General features: G+C 39.0%; 1 long non-coding RNA gene across 1 annotated transcript; it reads right to left on the reverse strand.

Annotated features, from left to right (window-relative positions):
- Positions 1-1,444: 1,444 nt before the first annotated feature.
- Positions 1,445-9,656, reverse strand: LOC128283516 (uncharacterized). Its single transcript, XR_008273878.1, has 2 exons — positions 9,586-9,656; positions 1,445-2,463 (listed from the first exon to the last, which is right to left on the reverse strand). It is a non-coding gene; the product is annotated as an uncharacterized LOC128283516 (long non-coding RNA).
- Positions 9,657-23,645: the final 13,989 nt, after the last annotated feature.

Consider the following 23,645-nt stretch of genomic DNA (forward strand, 5'->3'; position numbering starts at 1 on the left):
TCAAAAAAGGAGCCTGAGTCAGAACAGACTTGAGCTTCTCAAAGCTCGATTGTTGTGCCTTCGTCTAGACAAACGACACACCTTTACACAGAAACTTAGTCAAGGGAGCTGCAATTAGAGAGAATCCCTTGACAAACCAACGATAATAACCCGTCAAACCCAGAAAGCTGCTAATCTATGACACATTCTTAGGCTGTTTCCAATCTAGTACAGCCCCAATCTTCCTCAGATCTACATGAATCCCCTCAAAAGACACCATATGCCCCAAGAATGTTACCTCTCACAGCCAGAACTCGCACTTACTCAACTTAGTGTAGAGTTGCTTTTCTTAGAGAATCTGACGCACAACTCTAAGATGCTTATCATGCTCATCCTCAGTCTTAGAGTAAACCAGAATGTCATCGATGAAGACTACAATGAACTAATCTAGATAAGGCTGAAACATTCGGTTCATTAGATCCATGAATATAGCCAGAGCATTTGTCAGTCCAAAAGGCATAACTAGGAACTCATAATGTCTATATCGAGTCCTAAATGCAATGTTATAAAAATCAGTTTCCTTAACCCTCACTGATGATACCTAGATCAAAGATCAGTCTTAGAGAACACTGAAGCTCCTCGAAACTGATCAAACAAGTCGTCGATCCTCTAAAGTGGATATTTATTTTTCACAGTCAGCTTATTCAACTGTCGGTAGTCAATAGACATCCTCATGCTCCCATCCTTTTTCTTAACGAACAGAACTGGTGCCCTATACAGAGACACACTAGGACTGTAACACCCCGAACCCGTGACCGTCGCCGGTGTCGGACACGAGGGGTTAATGGGCCAAATCTTCTCAAGGTACCAACCAATTTGGCATTTCCAGACAGGCTGGGAAACTGCGTCACTGTCGCCATAAAAATCATATCTCGAGTTTCAAACCTCGGAAACTGATTCCATAAATTTTTCCTGAATTTAGACTCATATATCTATCCATGGATTTATTTCTAGAATTTTTGGTTGGGCCAATTGGTACAGTTTATTAGTTAAAGTCACCAATGTTACAGGAGTCGACTACACTGACCTTCGCGCGTTAAAACTTGAATATCTCTCTGTACAGGGATTTAATACTGGTTACGTTTGTTTCTAATGAAACTAGACTCAAAATGGAATCTGCACATATAAGGCATGACTTCTAATTCTTTCTGGATAATTTATAGTAAATTTTCAAAGTCACGACAGGGGACCCAGAAACCGTTCTGGCCCTGTCTCACGAGAACTTTAATATCTCTCAATATACTGCTCATATGGTCGTTTCGTTCCATCCATATTAAACTAGATTCATCAGGGTTCAATTGCATAATTTATTCACTATTTAATTCTACTTCTACTAGTTTTAGTGATTTTTCAATCTCACCTCACTGCTGCTGTCTGCAACAGTTACTGCAGTAGACTATGCCAATTTCATGAATCTTTCCTTGGCCTTAATCATCCATCAAACATGACACAAATTATGGCCACCTTATCAAAATTAAAGTTTCTAAGACTCGTGGCTATAGGTTCTAGCATCCCACTCGACGACCACATAGGCCATTTTCACATGGCTTAAAGTTTACAACCCACAGTTCAACAAAATATAATAGCCTATACATGCCAATTGTTCTTCAACAACGAAGACAATACCAAAATATTTCAGCCGGTGTGATGACTTCAACGACGGTTCCGAGCACGCAACAATACGAGTCCACGAGACCTAAAATGGGTGACAAGAAAACACCGAGTGAGTTTATAACTCAGTAAGTCATAAGCACTTTACAATTATCCATTAGCTAAATTCATCACAAAGTGAAACAATGAAACAAGGCTAGGTACTTCATCCATATCGGAACTATACCATAATTCCTCGGACCTTTCGGTTCAATCTCATACCAAGCCATACATCCACATTTCATATTTATACGATAAGATATTTGAGGCATTTTCACACACTAACTCATTTTCACCACAATCACACAATTGCAATCATCACATAGATTTAAAGCTTACCAAGCTCAACCCCGAGCATGAACATATTGTCTATTCGTCATGAGCTCAAGGTACTTACCCGATTCGCTGTCCGGGATTAACTCGATAATGTCGCACACTCAGTGCCAATTGTAATACAAGAGCATATAGTGAATCCGCACACTTAGTGCTATATATTTTCAGCTCGCACACTAAGTGCTATAGAATCAAACTCGCACACTTAGTGCTGTACAATTTTATACCCGCACACTTAGTGCCAATCTTGTCACCGTCTCCATTTATACCCGCACACTTAGTGCCGTGACCAATACCTTATGCATTTTGCTGCCTTTATACATTCAACAATGGCATCATTCCATACACATACATTTTCATTTACACATCAATTCATTAAACACAATTGCATATATATTATGATCATTTAAATCAATACAAAATATATGCTTAATGACTTACCTCGGATGTTGTCGCACGCTTTCAATGGCTATTCGATTACTTTGTCTTTCCCTTGTCCAACTTTGGTCCTTTGAGTTCTTGAGCTAGTTCACACAAATTTAACTTATTAAAACCTCATTATGCTAGCTTATGGCCGAATATGACAAGGAGTTTAAATGGTCATATGGCCACCCTTTTGCTTGGATACACATTGGTCATGCACATTTTATATTACATCAAGCAATTCAATACAATTCATTCAAGCATCAAGGAAAAGCTAAGGCCCTCAATAGGCTACCTAAGGCCGAATATACACATCAACATATGTATTCGCTCATGTGGCCGAACATACACATTCATGTTAAGGCCGATTTCCACACTTGATACATTCAACAAGTAAGGTCGCTTGTATCGACTTAACACCAATTTGATTCAAGTTCACAACTAGGCTAGTATGCATATATACACTAGTAAATCAAACACTAACATTTGTACTTCACCTTACTAGCACTTCTCATTCAAATGACATGAACAACGAACATAGTTTCCTTTTATTTCCTACCATGGCCAAATGCCATACAACACCATACCATGCATCATTACAAGCTTTACCTTTAGCATGCAAATAACATCCACAAATCCACCTTAGTTGAACCTTAACTCATCTTCATGCCTCACCACCACAACATCAAACATCAAACATCAATGATACCAAGAAGACAACACCCATGGCCGAATATCATCCCCATTTCATGGTAAAGGTTTAGACCATGGGTTAGGTGGAACTCAAACTATCAACTAAAAACATGCATAAATCTCATGGATAACATCAACATACCTTAGTCTAGCAAACTCCCATGGCTGATTTTCTCAAGCTTCCCCTTTCTTCTTAGTACATTCGCCAAGCAAGTAGAAAATGAGAGAATGAACACTTTTTTTTTTTCTTTCTTTCTTTGTTTTGTTTCTCCCATGTACTGCAAGGGGGAGGAAAGCATCCACACTTTTTTTTTTTTTTGTTATCATCATTATCTTTTTTCCATTTCTTTAATGCTAACTTTCTTAATTTATTGTTTCCTACATGCATCACTAGTCTAACATGTTGGAGACATGTTTCCACCCATAGTATGGCCGCCATCATGCTTCATTTTGGCTAATTTGACATGCAAGGACAACACTTTCCCACATGTATTAATAGGCCACCTTACATTTGCCTAGCACGTTTCTAAATTTTCTCACATAAGTCCTATTTGATAAAAATTCACTTACAATTAACAAAATCCAAACATGAAATTTTCACACATGCATATATACATATAATGAGCATCAATTATGATGGTTAATTATTATTATGACTCGGTTTAGTGGTCCCGAAACCACTTTCCGACTAGGGTCAATTTAGGGATGTCACAGCTCTCCCCCACTTAAGAAATTTTCGTCCCCGAAAATCTTACCGGTAAATAGGCTCGGGTATCGCTCTTTCATAGAGTCCTCAAGTTCCCAAGTGGCTTCTTCCATTCCGTGTTTATGCCACAACACCTTCACTAACGGGATTTTCCTATTGCGCAACTCTTTTACTTCACGCCTCATAATGCGAACCGGTTCATCTTCATAGCTCAAATTAGGTGAATCTCAATCTCGATGGAGCAATTACGTGCGATGGATCGACCTATATCGTCAAGCATCGAGACATGAAAACGCTAGAATCCTTTCGAGCTCGGGGGCAAAATTAATCGATATGCGATCGCCCAACTCGTTCGGATACTTCATATGGCCCGATGAACCTCGGACTCAATTTGCCCTTACGACCAAATCTAAGCACCTTCTTCCAAGGTGAAACTTTGAGAAAGACCTTGTCTCCAACTTGATATTCAACATCTTTTCTTTTCAAATCCGCATACGACTTTTGGCGATCCGGGCGACTTTCAAACTTTCCCGAATTACTCGAACTTTTGCTCGGCATCCTTAACCAAATCAACCTCAAGAATTTACCTTCACTAAGTTCACCCGTAATAATGGGGTACGACATTTACGATCAGTATAAAGCCTCGTAAGGCGCCATCTTAATACTTGATTGAAAGCTACCGTTGTAAGCGAATTCAATCAAAGGCGATACCGCTCCCATGAACCACTAAACTCAAGGATACAACATCTCAACATATCCTCGAGTATTTGAATTATCCGCTCGGATTGACCATCGGTTTGGGGGTGGAAGGCGGTTGAAATGCAACTTGGTACCCAAAGCTTCTTGCAACTTCTTCCAAAATCGCGAGGTAAATCTCGGATCTCTATCCGACACGATGGAAATAGGCACCCGTGTAATCTCACAATCGAGAAACGCATAATTGGCTAGTTTGTCCATTGAAAATCCGTGACGACGGGATAAAGTGAGCCGACTTAGTCACCATCGACAACGACCCAAATCGCATCCTTCTTACTCACCGACAATGGCAATCAATACAAAGTCCATTGTGACTCGATCCCATTTCCACTCGGGTATCGTGATCGGTGAAGTAATCCTCAAGGCACTTGATGTTCCGCTTTCACTTGTTGACATATTAAACATCTCAAACAAAATCGAGATGTCTCGCTTCATACCATGCCACCAAAACCGACGCGTTTCAAATCGTTGTACATCTTCGTACTCCCGGTGGATTGCCATTCGGCTACAATGGGCTTCGTTCAAAATTATTGGAATAAGTTCAATTCTTTGGAACACACGACGACTTCAACCTCAAACAATCGTCATCATCGATTTGAAATTCGAGTCCTTGTTCGAACACACTCATCCCGCTTTTGCAACCAACTCATCGTCGACTTTCTCGAGCTTCACGAATTTGACGATCAATAATGGTTTGGCTTTCAATTCACTACTAACACATTGTCGGGTAGGATAGACAAGTGTACATTCATCGTCATAAAGCAAATAGTGATTTCGACTTAAGGCATCCGCAACCACATTAGCCCTTCCCGGTGATAATCAATGACGAGCTCATAATCTTTTAACAACTCGAGCCATCGCTTTGTCGCAGATTTAAGTCTCTTTGGGTCATCAAATATTTGAGACTTTTGTGATCCGAATACACATGGCACTTCTCACCAAATAAGTAATGTCGCCATATCTTTAAGGCGAATACGATGGCGACCAATTCGAGATCATGGGTCGGATAATTTTTCTCATGTGGCTTTAATTGTCTCGACGATAGGCCACAACTCGCCCTTCTTGCATCAATACGCAACCCAACCCAAGTAGGGATGCGCCACTATAAATGACAAACTCTTTGCCCGATTCGGGTTGCACTAGAATTGGGGCTTCATCAAATAAGCTTTCATTGATCGAAACTTTTTCGACATTTCTCCGTCCATTCGAACTTAACATCCTTTTGGAGTAAGCCGTCATTGGCGTGGCTATCGTTGAGAAACCTTTACAAATCATCGGTAATAACCGCAAGCCCCAAAAAGCTCCTAACTTCGGTAACATTCCTTGGTGGTTTCCAATCGACTATGGCGAATTTTGTTCGGGTCCACCGACTCCGATGCGACACCACGTGCCCTAAAAAGCTAACCTCTTTCAACCAAAATTCACATTTATGAACTTTATGATAACGCTTATCTCGTAAGATTTGCAACACTAGCCTCGGTGTTCAAGATGTTCGGGTTTCATCTCTCGAATAGACCAAAATGTCATCGATAAATACAACTACGAACCGATCCAAGTATGGCCTGAAAATTCTATTCATTAGATCCATAAACACCGTAGGGCATTAGTGAGCCCAAACGGCATCACCAAGAATTCAGAGTGACCGTACTCGCTCTAAAAGCGGTTTTGGGTATGTCCGATTCTCGGACCTCAACCGATAGTACCCGACCTCAAATCTATCTTTGAAAACACCGAGGCTCCCTTTAATTGATCAAACAAATCGTCAATTCGTGGCAATGGATATTTATTCTTTATCGTCACTTTATTGAGTTGACGATAGTCGATGCACAACCTCATAGTTCCGCCCTTCTTCTTCACAAACAATACAAAGGCCCCATGGAGAAAAACTCGGTCGAGCGAAACCTCTATCCGTCAATTCTTGCAATTGAACCTTCAATTCCTTTAATTCCGTTAATGCCATACGACACGGGCTATTGAAATCGGCGAGTACCCGGTACAACTTCGATGTCAATTCCACTTCTCGAACCGGTGGCAATCTCGGTAACTCCTCGGGAAAAACATCCGAATACTCACAAACCACTGGTACCGATTCGAGTTTCCTTTCCGTCTCTTTACTTCCAAACACATACGCAAGGTATGTTTCACACCCTTTTCACATACCTCCGAGCGGTCATAGAAGATATTATCGTTGGCGCTCCTTTTAAATCAAGAGACTCGACTCGGACTACCTCATTATTTGCACTCCTCAAATCAATGGTTTTCCTTTTGTAGTCCACCATCAGATCATGTACGGTCAGCCAATCCATACCAAGAATAACATCGAATTCATGAAATGGTAGAAGCATCGATCGGCGGAAAACAGATTCTCAATTATTAGGGGCATCTCTTGCACACTTTATCAACGAGCACGTATTGACCCAAAGGGTTTGACACTGAATTACGAACTCAAGAGACTCAACCGGTAGAGTCTTTATCGATGCTAAGGTTTCACATACATATGAGTGAGTAGAGCGGGGTCAATCAATGCAATCACAATAGTATCAAAGAGAGTAAAAGTACCGGTGATAACGTCGGGAGGATGCCTCCTCTCGTGCGTGGATGGCATATGCTCTAGCAGAGCACGGGTCTCGGATCGGACGGCCAGATTAGAGGCTCCTCTCGATTACCACCCCTACCTCCAGAGATTCTCGGGGCCTACCTCCACCGTCGCTCCACTAGGTCTTGCACATTGCGCCTTATTCCTCTCATCTAGCTCAGTGCAATCTCTAATGAAGTGGTCCTTCAACCGCATCCATAACAGCCCTATTAATGCAGACTTACCCCAACATTCACCTAGGTGTCGTCTTCCACATTGGGGCATTCGTGTCTCTCTTGACGATTATTGCCCACACTAGCTATCAAGTAGCTCTGGAGTCCGTCAATGGTCGGGCTCTAATGGAAATTCTCGCGATCGTCCTCGACTTCGGGTGTCCTCCCGAACCTCTTTACTGTACCGAGAACGGAGCTTTACTCGTCGATCTTTTACGGTAATCTCTTGCTTCAAATTCAGCCTTCTTCTTCTCCTTCCCAAGTTCTTCCGCCTTGCAGCTCGTTCGACTAGTGTCACGAACTCCTTTATCTCCAAAATTCCCACTAGTAACTTTAACTCTTCATTCAATCCTTCTTCAAATCTTTTGCACATCGCAACCTCATCAGCCACACACTCCGAGTATACTGACTAAGTCTTACGAACTCATGTTCAGATTCGATATCTGGCCATCCGCCTTGCTTGAGTTCCAAGAATTCCTTACGCTTCGATCGATGAACTGTTGACTAATGTATTTCTTTGAAATTGGATTGAAAGAAATCCCAAGTAACTCGCTCATTTGGGACTATGGAAATTAAAGTCCTCCACCAATAGTAAGTGAGTCTCATAACAAGGATATAGCACACTTAAGACATTCATCGGTGTGCATGATAGTTCATCTAACACTCTAATGGTGTTATCGAGCGTAACTCGGCCTTTTCGGCATCATCAAGAACTATGGCCTTGAACTCCTCGCCCCACGCTTCCTAATCAAGTCCACGGTGGTTTACTCACCTCACGGTGATCAAGAATCGGAGGCATTGCGGGCTCTTGGGGTGGAGTATTTAAATTCAGGAATGGTTGGACAGTAGGGTTGGTTCGGGCATATTGCGCGACCCACTCATTCATCATGGTGAAGAAGGCTTGTTTCGCCCCTTCATTTTGATTATTCATGATGACTGAGGCTCAACGGGCGGTGTCCCTTGCGCAGAGCAGCCGCTACACTTTCAACGTCATTCGCCAAGGGTCTCTACCCGGGTTCCATTGCTAATCAAAACAAAAAAATTTCAACCGTCAAGTCATCACATTATTAAGCACTAACAATTTGGCATGTATAGCTAGACTCACACGCTATGGTAGTCCTAGAACCGACTAAACCATGGCTCGATACCAATAAATGTAACACCCGAACCGTGACCGTCGCCGTGTCGGACACGAGGGGTTAATGGGCCAAATCTTCTCAAGGTACCAACCAATTTGGCATTTCCAGACAGGCTGGGAAACTGCGTCACTGTCGCCATAAAAATCATATCTCGAGTTTCAAACCTCGGAAACCGATTCCGTAAATTTTCCCTGAATTTAGACTCATATATCTATCCATGGATTTATTTCTAGAATTTTTTGTTGGGCCAATTGGTACAGTTTATTAGTTAAAGTCACCAATGTTACAGGAGTCGACTACACTGACCTTCGCGCGTTAAAACTTGAATATCTCTCTGTACAGGGATTTAATACTGGTGCCGTTTGTTTCTAATGAAACTAGACTCAAAATGGAATCTGCACATATAAGGCATGACTTCTAATTCTTTCTGGATAATTTATAGTAAATTTTCAAAGTCACGACAGGGGACCCAGAAACCGTTCTGGCCCTGTCTCACGAGAACTTTAATATCTCTCAATATACTGCTCATATGGTCGTTTCGTTCCATCCATATTAAACTAGATTCATCAGGGTTCAATTGCATAATTTATTCACTATTTAATTCTACTTCTACTAGTTTTAGTGATTTTTCAATCTCACCTCACTGCTGCTGTCTGCAACAGTTACTGCAGTAGACTATGCCAATTTCATGAATCTTTCCTTGGCCTTAATCATCCATCAAACATGACACAAATTATGGCCACCTTATCAAAATTAAAGTTTCTAAGACTCGTGGCTATAGGTTCTAGCATCCCACTCGACGACCACATAGGCCATTTTCACATGGCTTAAAGTTTACAACCCACAGTTCAACAAAATATAATAGCCTATACATGCCAATTGTTCTTCAACAACGAAGACAATACCAAAATATTTCAGCCGGTGTGATGACTTCAACGACGGTTCCGAGCACGCAACAATACGAGTCCACGAGACCTAAAATGGGTGACAAGAAAACACCGAGTGAGTTTATAACTCAGTAAGTCATAAGCACTTTACAATTATCCATTAGCTAAATTCATCACAAAGTGAAACAATGAAACAAGGCTAGGTACTTCATCCATATCGAACTATACCATAATTCCTCTGACCTTTCAGTTCAATCTCATACCAAGCCATACATCCACATTTCATATTTATACGATAAGATATTTGAGGCATTTTCACACACTAACTCATTTTCACCACAATCACACAATTGCAATCATCACATAGATTTAAAGCTTACCAAGCTCAACCCCGAGCATGAACATATTGTCTATTCGTCATGAGCTCAAGGTACTTACCCGATTCGCTGTCCGGGATTAACTCGATAATGTCGCACACTCAGTGCCAATTGTAATACAAGAGCATATAGTGAATCCGCACACTTAGTGCTATATATTTTCAGCTCGCACACTTAGTGCTATAGAATCAAACTCGCACACTTAGTGCTGTACAATTTTATACCCGCACACTTAGTGCCAATCTTGTCACCGTCTCCATTTATACCCGCACACTTAGTGCCGTGACCAATACCTTATGCATTTTGCTGCCTTTATACATTCAACAATGGCATCATTCCATACACATACATTTTCATTTACACATCAATTCATTAAACACAATTGCATATATATTATGATCATTTAAATCAATACAAAATATATGCTTAATGACTTACCTCGGATGTTGTCGCACGCTTTCAATGGCTATTCGATTACTTTGTCTTTCCCTTGTCCAACTTTGGTCCTTTGAGTTCTTGAGCTAGTTCACACAAATTTAACTTATTAAAACCTCATTATGCTAGCTTATGGCGAATATGACAAGGAGTTTAAATGGTCATATGGCCACCCTTTTGCTTGGATACACATTGGTCATGCACATTTTATATTACATCAAGCAATTCAATACAATTCATTCAAGCATCAAGGAAAAGCTAAGGCCCTCAATAGGCTACCTAAGGCCGAATATACACATCAACATATGTATTCGCTCATGTGGCCGAACATACACATTCATGTTAAGGCCGATTTCCACACTTGATACATTCAACAAGTAAGGTCGCTTGTATCGACTTAACACCAATTTGATTCAAGTTCACAACTAGGCTAGTATGCATATATACACTAGTAAATCAAACACTAACATTTGTACTTCACCTTACTAGCACTTCTCATTCAAATGACATGAACAACGAACATAGTTTCCTTTTATTTCCTACCATGGCCAAATGCCATACAACACCATACCATGCATCATTACAAGCTTTACCTTTAGCATGCAAATAACATCCACAAATCCACCTTAGTTGAACCTTAACTCATCTTCATGCCTCACCACCACAACATCAAACATCAAACATCAATGATACCAAGAAGACAACACCCATGGCGAATATCATCCCCATTTCATGGTAAAGGTTTAGACCATGGGTTAGGTGGAACTCAAACTATCAACTAAAAACATGCATAAATCTCATGGATAACATCAACATACCTTAGTCTAGCAAACTCCCATGGCTGATTTTCTCAAGCTTCCCCCCCTTTCTTCTTAGTACATTCGGCCAAGCAAGGAGAAAATGAGAGAATGAACACTTTTTTTTTTCTTTCTTTCTTTGTTTTTGTTTCTACCATGTACGGCAAGGGTGGGGGAAAGCATCCACACTCTTTTTTTTTTTTTGTTATCATCATTATCTTTTTTTCCATTTCTTTAATGCTAACTTTCTTAATTTATTGTTTCCTACATGCATCACTAGTCTAACATGTTGGAGACATGTTTCCACCCATAGTATGGCCGGCCATCATGCTTCATTTTGGCTAATTTGACATGCAAGGACAACACTTTCCCACATGTATTAACAGGCCACCTTACATTTGCCTAGCACGTTTCTAAATTTTCTCACATAAGTCCTATTTGATAAAAATTCACTTACAATTAACAAAATCCAAACATGAAATTTTCACACATGCATATATACTTATAATGAGCATCAATTATGATGGTTAATTATTATTATGACTCGGTTTAGTGGTCCCGAAACCACTTTCCGACTAGGGTCAATTTAGGGATGTCACAAGGACGGATGAAACCACAGTCCAGAAGTTCTTAAAGTTGAGCCTTAAGCTCTGTAAGCTCTTTTGATGCCATACAGTAGGGAGCAATAGACACCGAAGCAATACTCGAAAAAATCTCAATCCCAAACTCAACCTCTCGATTCGGAGGTAAATTCGATAACTCCTCAGGGAAAACATCCAAAAAATCCCTTACAGTTCTAATATTCCTAACAAAAGAGCCCCCAGAATCAGAAACACTGACGTAAGCCAAGTATGCCTCACACCCTTTTCCGACCAATTTCTCAGCCATAAGAGCGAAGATCACATTGGATAGATAATCTCAACATTCGCCGATCACGACCATTTCCTTATCATCCTAGTCCTCAGAACGACCCTCTTAGTCGCGCAGTCCAAACTAACTCAGTGCTTGACCAACCAATCCATGCCCAGAATTAAGTTGAACTCCCCAAATGGAAGCTCCATCAGATCTGCCAAAAAAACAACCCCTTACACCTTTAACGAAACATCCATATAGAGTTTACTAACCCTAACAAACTACCCCAATGGACTCAGTACAGTGATCTCACTAGAAGTGCTCTCAACGGTAACCCCCGAGTTTTCATATACAATGCTAGCAACATACGAGTGTGTAGAACTTATGTCTATAAGAGCAGTATAAGGTACATTAGAAATTAAGAACGTACCGATGATGACGTTTGGAGCATCTCTATCCTCTCGGCTTCAAGCAGCATAGACAAGTGCAGGCTACCTCGCTTCTGTCTAATTAGCACCTCTTCCCGGTGTTCTCTGCCCATGGACCAAACCATTATCACCCTTAACTACTCCACGGCCCTTAAGTGGCTACTGAACTTCCTCTGAGGCTACACAGAATCCAGAGCTAAGCTTACATCTGATTTGCCCACTGTGGACATTCTTTAATATGGTGCTCTAATGACCTACACCTCAAGCAAACCCCAATCCTTCTCCAACACTCCCCCGGATGACGCCTACCACAGCCACCGCACGACTGAATACCAGTAAGAGCAACAAAAAGCTAGCCCATCAGACCTAGCCTTTTTTTTAGGCTTCTGCATAGAACTAAAAGGTTCCAAAACCCTCTTATTCTTGCCTCTCTCTATCCCTATTCTGGCACTCCACGCGGTTAACATCCTTGGTGATCTTCGCCTTCTCTACCAGAACAGCAAACTCTTACTCCCGCTATGGAGAAATCAATACCCTCAGACTGTCTCTTAACCTATCCTCAAATAGAACACGCCTCTCATATTCAAATGCCACTATGCCTCGAGCGTAACGGCCCAATCCCAGAAATTTGGCCTTATACTCAACCACTGATTTATCACTTTCATGAGATTCATGAAGCCTATGAGCATCCACATAGCTCGCTCTCACATACTTACACTAAAAAGTGGTCTTAAAGAAATCCCAAGTTAGACGATCAGGCTGAGCACCCTCCTCAACCATTAACCACCATCGGTACGCCTCATCGCGAAGCAAGGAGACTACACCCATAAATTTCTGCTCAGGAATGCAGTCTAAGTTGTTCATAATCCTCTCTGTGGCCTCCAACCAGTACTTAGCCACACTAGGGGCGACTCCAGTAACACCTTAAACAGCTCAGTACCATTAGACTGGAGTTGTTCAGTTACCGATCGTAAACTAAAAAATATATAGGATTTTTCCTATGTAATCTATCACCTTTTTACTTAAATTAATTGTTAAAACTAAGTAATTGTTTAATAAATTAATTAAATATGTGAAAATATGAAATTAGGACATAGAAATTATTAAAATGTGATTTTAAGCTTTATAATATAGTTTTCATGCATAAATGGCTTATTTTATATTGATTTGAGCTTATTATATTTTTAAGACATAAATGGGCCATTCATGATTAAATTAAATAATAAAATATAAATTTATACTTAATAATTCATTTTAAAATATTTCATTAATAATTTGGGTTTTAATTAATTAATTAAATTGGATAAAATTTATTCTTTGATCCTTTAACTATTTGATTTATTTTGGACAGGTCTAATAGCTTTGTTGGATTATAAAATCGTCCAAATTGGAGACCAAGTCAACCCAATTTCTGGCTACACTTGGCTGTCCACGTAAACCACTTTTTGGTTAAATTGCACAAGGTCCTTGCAATGTTGAAGAAATAGAGATTTTCCTGAGGATTTGCACTTGACTGAGTCTCAGTCCTGAGTTGTTATGACACTTAAATTGAGCAAAAATCAACTCAATTTCCTCTATTCATGGCCAGCCACCCCTTGAATATGCTTGAAGAGATGGAACCTCCTATTTTTTGCAAACTATCCCCCTCTCCTCACCTATAAATAAGACCCCCTCATTCCTTCATCAATCATCATTCCCTCTTCTCTCCAAATTCTCTTAACCTTTTCTATTCCCTAGGCCTAGCATCATCTCTTCATAGAGATTTTAGCAATTAAGCCTCTTAAAGAGCCCTTGGTCGGCCACCTTGGAGACCATCAGCAAAGAAGCAAAATGAAGAAGCTCAGGAGCCTAGTCAGTCAGAGTCTTGGGTGACAGCCACTTTGATTTGGGTTTAATCATTCATTTCTTTAATTTAATCTAAAAATGTTTGCTATGTGTTCTTTGTTCTTGTTTACAACAAAGTTAGCTTAATTTTATTTAAGCTAGGATGATTACTTTGATTAAATAATATTTATTTGATTCATGCTTATAATGTTTGTGCCTCAATCGATCATGTTTTCAATTAAAATCAAGTCTATATTTTGTTCATACATGATTGAAATGCACCTGAATTAGCTGAGCGATCCTAACCAGACGATGTCTAATGGACGCATAATTGAAATGTGCATGCTCAATTTAAATCCTAACCCAATTAAATTGCAAGTTGCAAAACAACTCTAACCAAGCTCTGTTATCTGCATAGTTTTTAGATTTGTGTGATTAAATTGTTTCAAACTTAACATGCCCCTGTTACCTCACACGAATACTACGAAACCCTTAGTAAATAAGGATCAATAAAATGTGTATTTGCTAAGTAAAGGATTTCGAAAGGACCTAATGTGGTTTCCAAACTCATGAAAGATCGAGTTTCCATGGGATGTTTTTCCGAATGTTATTAAGCATGTTGATAACAAATTGAGTTTAATTAAATTAATTGTCCTAGATTATTTATGTTATAATTGTTGCAAATTGTGTTTAATTTTGCTAAAATCTATTTCATTCATATAGTTTGCACACTTAGGATAATTTGCTTTTGGGATCATTGCATTTAGTTTAATATATTTTAATCATCACTTCTCAACTATATTGTGCTTTTATTTACCAAATTGTTAATATAATTTTACAAGTTAAGTGACTTAGCACAAATACAATCCTGTGGAGATGATAACTCGATACTTAATTTTTACTTGATAATGACTATGTACACTTACACAAACCTACGCGTTACAAGTTTTTGGCGACGTTGCCTGAGATTGTTAATGTTGTCAAAATCATTTCTTCTTATGAAATTATTTACTTCCAATTTGGTTTATTTCTAACATTACTAACTTATTCTTTTTAATTTTGTGATTTTCTTTTCAAGTGTTTATGTAACACCCCAAACCCGAGACCATCGCCGGTGTCGGACACGAGGGGTTAGCAAGCCAAGTTCACTTGTTTTGCCCATCCATTGGACATTTCCAGTCAGGCTGGAAAAACTGCGTCACTGTCGCCTTAAAAATCATATCTCGAGTTTCAAAACTCGGAAACTGGTTTCGTAACTTTTCCCTGAATTTAGACTCATATATCCACCCATGGATTTATTTCTAGAATTTTTGGTCGGGCCAATTGGTACAGTTTATTAGTTAAAGTCACCCATGTTACAGGGATCGACTGCTCTGACCTTCGTGCGGTATAACTTGAATATCTCTCTGTACAGGGCTTTAATTCTGGTGCCATTTGTTTCTAATGAAACTAGACTCAAAATGGAATCTGTACATATAAGGTATGTCTCCTAATTCTTTCTGGATAATTTATAGTAAATTTTAAAGTTGAGACAGGGAACCCAGAAACCGTTCTGGCCCTGTCTTACAATAGCTTTAATATCTCTTAACATGTAACTCCTATGACCATTTCGTTTCTTCCATATGAAAATAGACTCATCAATGTTCATTTACATAGCTGATTCACTATTTAATACCATTCCTACAAATTTTGGTGATTTTTCACATTCACGTTACTGCAGCTGGCAGCATCTGTTTTTAAGGTAGGTCTTACCTATTTTGTAGTCTCCATGAACCAACTAGTCTTGCCTTACATAGGTCCACATATGATCATTTTAACCATGCCAATGGCTGATCATGTGACCAACATTCCCATTTCCAATTCATAGTCACATCATGACACCATATATATATATACAAACCGCAAATAGTTTAAGTTGATACTTCACTATTACGAGCCATTTTCGCATGGCCGCATACATATACATCATAACATATTTAAACCAACAAGGGTAGTCCTATACATGCCATTTCAAGTTCTACCAAGAATTTATACCAAAATGGGGGCTTGATAGTGTGGATGACTTGACTTCAACGATCCCGAATCCGATTGCTATCGAGCGAAATCTAGAAAACCGAGAGCCAAAGCAATGGAGTAAGCATTTTTATGCTTAGTAAGTCTCAAGGAATATAATCAACTCTAATTACAGCAATACATTCACATAGTTAAATGCATCATTTCATTAATGCACATTCACATAATCATACTTACTTCACCATCCAAACTCTTATGTTCATACACAAATAACGGCTTCATTAAGGCCGATAACTCGTTCCATCATAGGAGCGGATATTCACACGCCTTACTCCTAGCGCCAAAGCACACACCGCACTTACCTTGTCATTGGGAAATTTTACAAGTGCATTAGCTGAAATTTTCCAGCAAGCTTATAATTTTCAAATCACATACCTTCGAGTTTAACCGGATGTCGCTACTCGATCAATCGCCTTGGGACATAGCCCGTTATGGTAACCCGCACCAAGGCCTACGGACTTAACCCGGATATCACGATTTGCACAAATGCCTTTGGTCTTAGCCCGGATAGAATGACTCGCACGAATGCCTTGGTCTTAGCCCGGATATAGCCACTAGCACAATTGCCTTCGGTCTTAACCCGGATATAATTTCCAGCATAATTGTCTTCGGGCTTAGCCCGATATCATTCAATTTCTCATGCACACATACATCAATAATCATTGGACATACATATTTATTTTCGTTACTAAGGCTCAAACACAATTATAATCACTAACATAATCGCCTTCGGACTTAGCCCGGTATCATTCAATACTCATACACACATAAATCAATAATCAATACATCCATATTTCATTCCACATAATTCAAGTAAGGTCACTTCTTGAGGACTTACCTCGGATGTTGTCGAACGGCTTTTACGGCTATTCGATTACTTTTTCCTTCCCCTTGTCCAATTGTGGCCCTCTTAGCTCTTGAGCTAATTCAAACAAATTCAATTTATCAAAACCTCATTGTGCTAGCTTATGGCCGAATATGACAAGGAATTTAAATGGTCATATGGCCACCCTTTAGCTTGAATACACAATGGTCATGCACATTTTATACTACATCAAGCAATTCAATACAATTTATTCGAGCATCAAGGAAAAGCTAAGGCCTTCAATAGGCTACCCAAGGCCGAATATACTTGTCCATGTTGAGGCCAATTATGCACTTAATACCACACAAAAACAGCATGCATTTTACTAGTTAATGCTTTGCATATTGTAGCTCAAAACTTACAATATAGCATCAAGCACTCATATGTGTGCTAGGCCGAATGTGCTTACAATTTCACAATTATTCTTCAACATCTTCTTCTTTAAACAAACTTATTCATCACTTCCTTCATAACCAAAACATCATGTGCAAACATATATATACATATATGAGCATGGTCAATTTCAAGGTGTCCATAGCCATCCAAAACACAAATTTTAACTAACATGCAAGAAGCATGAACCATGCTCATGAATGCATCATGGCGAATATGACAATCATGCTCCTTTTCAACTTCAATCATGATAAAACAAAAGAAAGCTCAAAATCTTACTCAAGAGTAGACAATCCATCATTGCATGCATCATCATCAAGCTTCACACTTAGCATGCAATGGCTTTATCACCATAACAACTTTGGCCAAATACCATTTCCATGGCTTAACAAAGATTTGAGCCATGGCTAACATGCACATCAAGTTAGCAACCAAAACATGCATGAAACTCCTAACACAACCTCATACATACCTTAATCTTGATGCAAACTTAGCCAAATCTCCTTCTAGATCTCTTCCAAACCAAGCATGAAGCAAAATCCTCCTTCTTCCTTAGTTTTGGCTCAAAGAAAGGATTAACAAAATTTTTTCTTTCCTTCTTTACAACTCACGGCAATGGGGGATTACCACACTCACACACATTTTTTTTTCATTTTTTATCACCCATACACCTTTGTTTATTATTTCACCCTAATGCACCAACAAAACATGTTTCATGACATGTTTAGCCCATCCTCCCTTGTCATGGCCGGCCACCACCTATAAAAGGGGAATTTGACATGCAAGTCCATTATTTTGCATGCATGCTTTAATTAGTCATCACACATTTCCCTATCATACTTTCAAAGTTCATTACTAAGTCCTTTCTTGTGGAATTCACCCTTATAACACTAAATCAATCATCATAAAATGTCATACATGAGCACACACATATTATAGGCATCAAAATAAATTTTTAATTATTTTTATGCCTCGGTTTTGTGGTCCCGAGACCACCTTCCGACTAGGGTCAATTTTGGGCTGTCACAGTTTATGAGCATAGATCAAATTATCGATTTGCTCCTTATAGACCCTGAAATTGAGTGAACTTTTAGAAAAGAAGACGTAAACGAATAGCTCAAAGACAAGTCGAGATGGAACTTGGAAATCAAAATCAAGAACAAGGTAATGAAGTCGATCATGTACGAAATCCCATCCTTATTGTCAATGATAGGGATCGATGCATCAGACAATATGCTGTGCCACTTTTTAGTGAGTTAAATCTAGGAATTAGAAAGCCAGTTATTGAGGCAACCCAATTTGAATTGAAACCAGTGATGTTTCAAATGCTCCAAACGGTGGGCCAATTCAGTGGTATGCCTATGGAAGATCCACATCTCCATCTTCGATTGTTTATGGAGGTGAGTGATTCATTCAAGATAACCGGTATGACTGAAGACGCACTGGGGTTGAAGTTGTTTTTGTTGTGAGATCGAGTACGAGCATGGCTCAATTCATTGCCACCAAGTTCCATATTTAATGGAAAGAATTAGTAAAGAGATTTTTGGTTAAGTATTTCCTGCCTAGCAAAAACGCTAAGTTGAGGAACGAGATCAAAACTTTCCAACAATTGGATGACAAGCCTTTGTATGAGGCTTGGGAGCTATTCATGGATTTACTACGTGAGTGTCCTTATCCTGGGATTCCTCATTGTATCTAGTTGGAGACATTCTATAATGGTCTCAATGCACATACAAGATTGATAGTAAATGCTTCTGCGAATGGTGCAATTTTGTCCAAGTCTTATAATGAGGCTTTTGAGATCATTGAGAGGATCGCGAGTAATAAAAATCAATGGCCAACAAATTGAACAGCTTCAGGAAGACGTGCAGTTGGAGTTCATGAAGTTGATGCCATCACTTCGTTATCAGCTCAGGTATCGTCTATTTCCTTTATGTTAAAACAGTTTACCGCTAATAGTGCTAATCATTTTGCAACTCATCCACCAAGTCCGTTTGAAGTAGTTTCCTATATGTACTATGGGGAAGGTCATTTTTTTGAGAATTGTCCATCAAATCTCGAGTCAGTATACTATGTGGGGAACCAACATCAAAATAAGAGCGGACAAGGACCCCAGTCCAACTTATACAATCCTTCATGGTGTAATCATCCTAACTTTTCTTGGAGCAACCAAGGAAATGTACCAAACAACAATTTTTTGCAACATAGACCCAACCAATCTCAAGGGTTTAATCAGCAAGCTCCAAAACCACCTCAAGTTGAGGCATCAAACAATTTGGAGAACTTGTTCAAAGCGTACATGGCAAAGAATGACGTTTTGATCCAAAAGCCAAACAGCAACATTGAAAATTTTAGATAACCAAATGGGACAGTTAGCCACGGAGCACTACGGAGCTTTGTAATAGACCACCAGGAACCTTGCTGAGCGATACTAAGAATCCAAGAAATTTATGTAAAGAACATATCAAGGCAGTGGCATTGCGAAGTGGTAAAATTTTAGAACCCCGTTGATGTTAAAGATAAGCCCGTTGAGAAGAATCAACCAGCTATTTAAATTCCTACACCAAAAGAGTCAGAATCTGCAATAACTAACAAGGTAAATCCTAACTTGGTGAATTCAGATACTTTAACATCTTCTTTGGATGCATATTTACCTACTCAAAAGAATTATCCAATTCAACCGAAAGTTCCATCACCTCCATATCCACAAAGATTGCAGCAACACAAGTAGAAACATGAGGTGTAATTTAAGAAGTTCTTAGATGTTCTGAAGCAATTACACATCAATATTCTGTTGGTGGAGGCTTTAAAACAAATGTCGAATTATGTAAAGTTTATGAAGGATATACTATCCAAAAAGAAATGATTAAGTGAGTATGAGACTGAAGCTTCGACAAAAAAATGCAATGCGTTCTTGCAGAACAAACTGCCACCAAAATTGAAAGACCCAGAAAGCTTTACTATACCTGTAGCATTGGTGAATCTTACTGTGGTAAAGCTTTGTGTGACTTAAGAATGAGTATCAACTTGATGCCTAAGTCTATTTTCAAGATGCCAGGGATAGGTGAAGGAAGACCTACAACTGTGACGCTTCAGCTAGCGGATTGATCTTTAGCATATCCCGAAAGAAAGATCGAGGATGTTTTGGTAATAGTCGATAAATTTATTTTTCTTGCTGGTTTCATTCTCTTAAATTTTGATACAGATAAGGAAGTGCTGATCATCCTTGCGAGACCTTTCTTAGCCACGGGAAGAACGTTAATTGATGTGCAGAAAGGTGAACTCACCATGCGAGTTCAAGACGATCAAGTAACATTTAACATTTTTAAAGCGATGAAATTTCCCGACCCAGCAGAAAAGTGTTCAGTTATGGAAAAGATAGAAACCTTGGTTTCTATGGAAAGCAATTTTGAAGAAGATCCACTGGAGAAAGCTTCAGATCTTGACCCTTTGGAGGATAAAGAAGGTGAAGAAAATATGTCTTTGATGGAAGCCAATTCGAGAAATTTTATTCAATCCACACAGTTTGAACCGTTGAAGTTAGAAGTCAGAGAATTTGTGCAACCCAAGTTGTCAATTGAAGAACAACCTAAACTCAAACTAAAGGTACTTCCTTCCCATTTGAAATACGTTTATTTAGGTGACTATTCCACTTTGCCTGTGATTATTTTAGCAAAACTGACGAAAGATCAAGAAGAGCAACTAATTGTTGTTCTAAAGAAATTTAAGAAAGAAATTGGTTGGACCATAGCTGATATTCGAGGTATAAACCCTTCTTTTTGCATGCATAAAGTTATTTTAGAAGAAGTTAAAAGAGCTCGAATTGATGGGCAAATGAGGCTCAATCCTATTATGAAAGAAGTTGTGAGAAAGGAAGTGATGAAATGGTTAGATGCAAGAATCATCTATCCTATCTCAGATAGTTCGTGGGTAAGTCTGGTGCAGTGTGTGCCTAAGAAAAGTGGAATCACGGTTGTTAAAAATGAGCATAACAAGTTGATTCCAATGAGAACTATTAGTGGTTGGAGAATCTGTATTGATAACAGAAAATTGAATAAGGCCACTCAGAAGGACCATTTTTCGCTGCCTTTTTATGGATCAGATGTTAGATCGACTGGCAGGTAATGAATTCTATTGTTTTCTAGATGGCTATTCGGGATATAACCAAATAGTTGTAGCTCCGGAGGACCAATATAAAACAACCTTTACTTGTCCATATGGTACATTTGCTTTTAGGAAAATGTCTTTTGGTTTATGCAATGCACTAGTAACATTTCAACGATGCATGATGGCAAAATTCACTGATATGGTTGAAAATTTTGTTGAGGTTTTCATGGATGATTTTTCTGTTTTTGGTAACACTTTTGATAATTGTTTGAGTAATTTGGCTAAGGTACTGAAGAGATGTAAAGAGACGAGTCTTGTCCTTAACTGGGAAAAATGTCATTTTATGGTTAAGGAAGGGATTGTCTTAGGGCATAAAATCTCAAAAAGAGGAATTGAAATTGATAAAGCAAAGGTGGACAAAATTCAAAGATTACCGGCCCCAATTAATATGAAAGGAGTCAGAAGTTTCTTAGGACATATTGGTTTTTACTGAAGGTTTATCAAAGATTTCTAGAAAATTTCTAAACCATTATGTTTGTTGTTAGAGAAAGATACAGAGTTTGATTTCAGCAAAGCATGTTTGGAAGCTTTTAAAAATCTAAAAAAAAGGGGTTAATCTCAGCCCCAATAATTGTTACACCTGATTGGAGCTCACCTTTTGAGTTAATGTGCGATGCAAGTGATTATGTCGTTTGAGCTGTGATGGGTCAAAGAAGAAACAAAGTGTTTCACCCTATTTACTATGCAAGTAAAACTTTGATGGGAGCCCAACTCAATTATACAGTAACTAAAAAGGAATCTTTGCTATAGTTTTTACTTTTGACAAATTCCGCTCATATCTTATAGGTACCAAAGTTATAGTATTTACTGACCATGTAGCCATTAAATACTTTCTCATGAAGAAAGATGCAAAACCAAGGCTAATTCATTGGATACTTTTACTCCAAGAATTTGACCTTGAAACCCAAGACAGAAAAGGTGTCAAAAATTAAATAGTTGATCATCTGTCGAGGTTGGAACAAGATGAGGTAACTCGATCATGTGTGCCTATCAACAAGAATTTCCTAGATGAACTCTTATTTGAGGTAAGTCGAGTTCATGAAACACCTTGGTTTACTGATTTTTCCAATTACCTTGCATGTAGAATAATTCATCGAGAAATGACAGACCAACAAAGGAAAAAATTCCTTCATGATAGTCGATATTATATTTGGGAGGATCTATTTTTGTTTAAACAGTGTACAGATAATATAATCCGAAAGTGTGTAGCTAAAAGTGAGATTGCTGAGATCTTGTATCATTACCATTCATCTCCAAGTGGGGATACTTTGGTGGTTCACATACTGTAGCTAAGATTTTGCAAGCAGGTTTCTTTTGGCTACGTTATTTAAAGACGCTTATGCTTATGAGAAGAACTGTGATGAATGCCAAAGGACTGGAAATATATCAAGGAGGAATAAGATGCCCTTAACAAACATTTTGGAGATTGAATTATTCGACGTATGGGGCATTGACTTATTAGGCCCGTTTCCTTCTTCGTATGGGAACAAATACATCTTAGTTGCAGTGGACTATGTATCCAAGTGGGTTAAAGCTGAAGCATACCCTACAAATGATGCTAAGTTAGTCATGTGATTCCTACATAAGTATGTCTTTACATGATTTGGGACACTAAGAGCTATTATTAGTGATGAAGGTTCTCACTTTGTGAACAAATGGCTTAAGTGGTTGCTTGAAAAATATGATGTGAAGCATAAGATTGCTACTTTCTATCACCCCCAGTCTAATGGGCAAGTTGAAAGAGTGAACTATGAAATCAAAGGTATTCTTGAAAAAGTAGTACGCCCTAGCAGAAAAGATTGGTCTCGAGGGCTCGATGATGCATTATGGACCTATCGAATAGCATTTAAGTCACTGTTAGGAATGACTCCTTATCGGTTAGTCTTTGGAAAGACATGTCATCTTCCATTAGAGTTGGAGAATAGAGCTCACTGGGCTTTGAAGCAGTTAAACTTTGATCCTAAGCAAGCCGGTGAGAGAAGGATGTTACGACTTGATAA

The sequence above is a fragment of the Gossypium arboreum genome, chromosome 2, assembly GCF_025698485.1.
Source record: "Gossypium arboreum isolate Shixiya-1 chromosome 2, ASM2569848v2, whole genome shotgun sequence".
Classification (NCBI taxonomy): domain Eukaryota; kingdom Viridiplantae; phylum Streptophyta; class Magnoliopsida; order Malvales; family Malvaceae; genus Gossypium; species Gossypium arboreum.